This window comes from Solanum stenotomum, chromosome 12 (assembly GCF_019186545.1).
Source record: "Solanum stenotomum isolate F172 chromosome 12, ASM1918654v1, whole genome shotgun sequence".
Taxonomy (NCBI): Eukaryota; Viridiplantae; Streptophyta; class Magnoliopsida; order Solanales; family Solanaceae; genus Solanum; species Solanum stenotomum.
In genome coordinates this window covers 35404810-35410809 of record NC_064293.1, presented here as the reverse complement: position 1 = coordinate 35410809, position 6000 = coordinate 35404810, and the positions used below count along the sequence as shown (strand labels likewise).

General features: G+C 31.6%; 1 long non-coding RNA gene across 1 annotated transcript; it reads right to left on the bottom strand.

The window, feature by feature from the left end:
- On the bottom strand, positions 1–2631 carry LOC125848831 (uncharacterized). Its single transcript, XR_007444559.1, has 2 exons — positions 2004–2631; positions 1–303 (listed from the first exon to the last, which is right to left on the bottom strand). It is a non-coding gene; the product is annotated as an uncharacterized LOC125848831 (long non-coding RNA).
- Positions 2632–6000: the final 3369 nt, after the last annotated feature.

Here is a 6000-nt window from a genome sequence, read left to right as displayed (position 1 = left end):
TTAATTGAACTGAATAATAAAATAACTGAGAATGTTTTAAAGATTAAACATTCAACTTGGCCAAAAGTGACAACCCAAGTCTTTAACATAAGAACAATAATGCAAAGACAATTGAACTACTAACTGTCTATGAAGCCTCTAAAACAAAGAGGGATGTCGGGACAGGACCCCCGATCATCCTAACATCTGAAAGACTAGAAAGCAAATAAGGAGTCCTCCTAAATGCAAGGAGGCTCACCAACAGACTTTGAATGCTCAAGCTGAATCAACGAGGCGCTAGATGTTGATCCTGGTTACCTGCGTCTACATAATAATAAGATGCAGGCCAACTGACATCAATACATTGAATGTACGAGTATGCGAGTTGGAATGCTAACAAACATAGGCTTGAAAGAGATTATGGAAGAAATACCTACTTGGCTTTTCTCAACTCATGGATACTCAACTCAATATAAAGCAATAAAACACATGCGGTATATATATATATATATATTGTTTTATTCGAAATTATATATAAAAGGAAAATAACTAAGTTTTCAAAAAATCGATCAAACTTATGGTTTAAGAGAAATCAAATTTCCAAAATAACAGAGTCGCCACTTAATTTTTAGAGAAAAATCAAGAAAAAATTTAAGGTTTTCAAAAGACTCAAACAGATAAAATCAATTGAAAATAAAAAGGTTCGAAGTTCAATGCACTTTCCGAGAAGGTGTTAGGCCCTCGGAATGCCCGCTAACTTGCGGTTAACCGGCAATTTGACTAAAATGACTTTGGTTAATTTTATTTTTTAAAATTTTAACTAAGTAAAGGAGTCATAACGACTTTGACTAATTTTGAAATTTTAATTAAGTAAAAGCACCCATAATGACTTTGACTAATTTTGAAATTTTAACCAAGTAAAAGAACTCATTTATTTATTACTAATATATAATTATCTCAAGGGAATAGGATTTAAGGGGAATTTTTCTAAAGGGAAATAAATTAAGTGACAAGACAAAATATAGAAATAGACAAAAATAAATATAAGAAAACACAAGTCCCCACATACACATGGTCTAGTAATCAACTCATAATGAAGACAAACATACAACACATTTTTAAGAAATAAAGATCAAATCCACAAGCTAAAGCATTTTTAACAGAAAAGAGATAAAGATATTTTCAAAGGAAAGAGATGACCATGGTAACTAATTGAAACTGAGATATGATATTTAATTAAGGTAACTTCCTGAACGAAAAAGAAAGAAAATGTAACATAAGTGAAGGCAATACAAAGGCAATAGTAGACTAAATAAATTTAGCTACTAAACATAAATACACAATGCAAAAAGGCTGTTGAGGGAATAACATTTAAACAATTATAGTCAACCAATTTATGCTTCCACGGTCCAACATAGAGACAGACCTATCTGAACTGAACCCGAAAGAACTGACATAGCGACTCAAGATCGAAAAGAGATAAAGCAACAATATTTATATATATATATTTTTTACTATAAATTTCGCTACAGAACCAGGTAATCCAAAACAGAGAAGAACAACATGATTTATTCACAACTTTGCAGATTAAACTTACATTAAAGAACAGCCATTTTTATTTCTATTTAATCAAAACAATTTAGCTTATAATCTTAAAGAGAAAGCTGGAAGAAGAAAAAAACTCGGGGAAACAGAGAAGGGGGATTAATTCTGAAAAGATAGAACTTCCATAAACAACCAAGATACCAAAACGAAATTATCAAATTTACAATTTCTCAATGCAAAATTTGTAACAACACATTTAGCATCTATGACATCAAATTATCCACATAATGAGGCATTCTTATTTATAGCAACAACATAAACTAACTAACAAAGCATAATAAACAATATAGGGCATTTAGAAGAATTAAATTTAAAGAAATGAAATTGCTAAAAGAAGAGAATACTAAGTTCATCTAACAAATAAAGTGAAAAAAAAAACAATTTTAACTGAAGCAAATCAAGATTTGAAAATGTTGTACCTTTCTCGGAGCAGCGAACGGGAACTAGACGAGCATGGAAGCGACTTCACCACCACTGAAATATGATTTCGAGAAACTTCCGTGTTCAAGACATAAGCAAGAAGACTGAACAAAAATTTGAACTCTCACTCTCTGATTTCAAGGTCCATCCTTAAGTATTTTATATAAAGTTGTATAGCTAACAATTTTATTGTAATTTCGTCTCTAATGGCAGCTCTCTCCAATGTATATTTTTTCCAACCCAAAATAAGCCATCCCCCCTCTCTCAATCAAGATGAACATGGACTATTTATAAGAGGAAAATGGGGCTCGGTTTAAGAGGGAAAAATGGGAGGGAGCTTCTGAATTCGAAATTTGAAATTCAAATCCTTGCTAGAGGATAATGCTGCTGCCGGAACAGTACGATTCTTGTACCATTCTTCAGCAGAAAAAGCATTGCAGTCGTTCGATTCGAGCAGAGGATGATTGAGGCAAAGAGCTAAAGACATCTGGAAAGATTCGCATACGGATGAACACGCGTGAGGAGAGAGGGAGAGGGACGCGAGAGCTGGGTCGGGTCGCGTTCTTTGCTGGAGTTGCGATTTAATTTTCTGGGTTTGGTCGCGTCTGGGGAAGAAAAACAGTGCAGGGTCGGGTTAGGTATGTATTGGAGCACTGCTGGTTGTTTTTTATATTGTTGTATTGTTGGAAGAATTGGGTTTGTGCTGGGAATATTAAATTGGGTCTGCTGGGCAGCTGAAAAGAGGCAAGAAAGGCCCAGAACTTGGTCCTTTAAATGGTCCAATAAGGAGTGAAAACATTGGTCATAGATTGGTTAGATTTTGGAGTTTAAAAAAAAATAGCTAAATTGAGTTAAATTAACAAATTCGGCTAAATCCTAAATAAGACGAATTAATATAAATTAATCAATGAGCTTCTTAATGCTAACGAAATAAAGTAATTAACTTAACTATAAACTAAATAAATTAAAGTATAAACTATTATATAACTAAATTAATTAACCAAATATTTAACAAAATCTTTTTAAGACGGTTTTCGAATATTCATAAACTATACTAATTATATACAAATTTATATAAACATATATATTATATAAAAATTATAAAAAGTGATAAAAATAACTTGAAAAATATTTTAAATTTTAAAAAGTCAATTATTTCAAATCGTTTGAAATTTAAGAAGCTCGATGACTAATTCATATCTTGGAGGTCCAAATTTGGGTGTCAACATATATAAAGCTTATAAAACAACTAAAAACAATCTTAGTTCGTTAAAGATAAAGTAATAACAAACTTAACTTTACTCATTTAGAAAGTAATATAACTTCTGTGGGAGATTCTCTAACCGACAACCATCAGAGTCTAAGTGATGGTACAACGTTTTACCTCACGTTGCCAAGGACCGTCCTATACCTTGCCATCGATATAGAACCTGAACTACTAAGTGAATCCACTAGTCTATGCTAAAAAGCACTAAGGAATCATCTAAAAAGTATGATCCTTTTTCTGCCCATAATGGCTACAGGTTTTTGGGGGCTTGAGCTAATATGAACTCGCGTCCCCATATCGGTGCTCAATACTACTCCCAAAATATACTTAGCTCATATGTTTTTAAAACAACTTCTTCTCCGGTTTGAGATAATTGCTCAAACTTAGCTTAAAAAGCTCTCTTGGAATCAATGTTCCCTTTTGTTGTTCAAAACTCTTTTGGAAATCTCAGTTTCCTCTCATCTTAAATGTGAAAACATTTACTCTTGGAAATACTTAGTTCCCGTATATCATTTTAAAGAAAATGAACTTTGCTCTTACTCTTTACTCAACTTCAAAACTTAAGTCTTAAAACAAAGTTAGAACGTTTGTAAAAGACTTATGAAAACTTGAAATGAACTTCTTTTACTTGACTCTTGACTTCTCTTGACTTTGATCTTAACTGCTTTTGTCTTGACTCTTAACTGATCCTTGAATTGAATTATGGATTCAAAGATTATGATTGGTGTTTGAAAAGATCTCATGTTGTTTAGGAATGATTTTAGATAGCTAAACATGGGAAAAGACCGAAAATCAAGATTTGAAGGTGAGTCCGTGACATGGAGGCATAATTAAATTTTGGTTCCGAAAATGTCTTTTGAGGCAAAACACCTCGTGTCAGCTTCGCAAAGCGAAGCAGAATTTTTCAATTCTGGGAACAGGTGGCGCGACGTGCTCCCATACTCAAATTTCGTTCGACAAAATTTCTTCTTCGTTTTCTAGCCCCAAATCACACAACCTCGGTTCTTTTTCTCAAATTACCTTTAGATATAGATACCTAGGAAATGTACCTAAGAACCTAACTCAAAACGACTCTATAATGCGACGTAACGAACTCAGAAACTTCTCAATTCATCCCAATTCAAAAACAACATTCAAATTCAAGAATTTATGTTACGAACATCAACTTTCAAACTCTTTTAGGACGAATTTCGCTGAACTAAACATGTTTGGCGCGTGGGTGAATGAACCCAACACTATGAGAGACTCACATACCTTGTAGGGTCAATTGTCTGGCGAATCCGCAACCAAAATCAATCGTTCTTGGCGAATCTTGCTTTTCCTCTTCTTTCTCTTGCGTTCTTTCTCCGAAAGCCCTAACTCTATTTCTCAAAAGTGTAACTGAACTAACTCAGTTTTTACCCCAATTATTTTATTAAAAACGGATTTAATTAATTGGGTAAGGAAAAGACCAAACTACCCTTCAAAAATCCGGATTGGGCATTTCCTTATTTGAACAACCCAACTTCCAAAGGAAATAACTCACTCATACGAACTCGGAATCACGTAAACTTGGCAGCGTTGGAAAGATCATTCCAAGAGCTTTCCAACAATATCTGAAACTACACCTAACTCATCCTGAGCTAGGAGTTATGGTCGTTTAAAGTTTACCGAAAATTCACTTTAACTTCCTTAAAAATTTTCAGATTTCCTTATACTTTCCAAAAATAACTATTTCCAGATTTTAAACTTCCTTCTAGTTCTTTCTAGTTGCGAGATGTTACAGAAATACATTGGAAAAAATTGGTTGTTGCAAAGTTACTTTCAAAATAAGTAATTATTAAGAAAAAATCTTAATGGGAGATAGCATTGATGTGTGAAAATATTTAGATGCTTTCAAGCATGTTTGATTGTATTGATTTATATATATATATAATGTTTGAATAAAATAGCTTATAATTTAACTAAAAAATTTATTGGACTGGTTTCAAATATATATAATAAAGTAATTAGTTTTATGATATATATAGTCATATTTTATTTGCATAAAAATAGTCAAAAGTCATAAAAAGTATACATGAATTATACAACATATCTTGCCAAAAGTCATAAAAAAAAAATATACACTAACTATACACTATAGCTAACCTATATATGAGCTATACATTGACGGTATATTATGATACATTCAAAAAAATTGAATATAACTTAACTATACATGAAACATACATTGATTATTCATAAAGTATATACTGACTATTCAATATCGATCAACTCAAAATCACCTCTAAACAGTCCAACAAAATTAAATATGAAATCCTCTCAATATTTTGAATCTTTTGATCATATATAGTTCACTCTAAACGATTCATTGTTTTTAATATGTCGAATTAAAAAAGAAAAAGAAAAAAGGAGAAGACAAGAAGATGATAATGAAGAAGGAAGAAAAGGGAAAATAAGTAATTGATGACAAAACTGGAAGGAAGAAGAAGAACGTATTTGTTCAATTTCGATAATTTTGATAATTAGATCAATTTTTTAATAAAGCAAAATATCGAATGACCACTTTCATAATTTGTACTTTTTTATTTCTTCACTGAAGGGAATTTCTAGAAAGAAATTTTTCCTTAAGTTAAATTGTACATGATATTGTGGATATATTTTAAGTTTAAACTATATAATTTTTTTATTGCAATAATACAAGTGTCTAGTTTCTATGAAAAATAATAATCTATATGAGTTAGGTACTA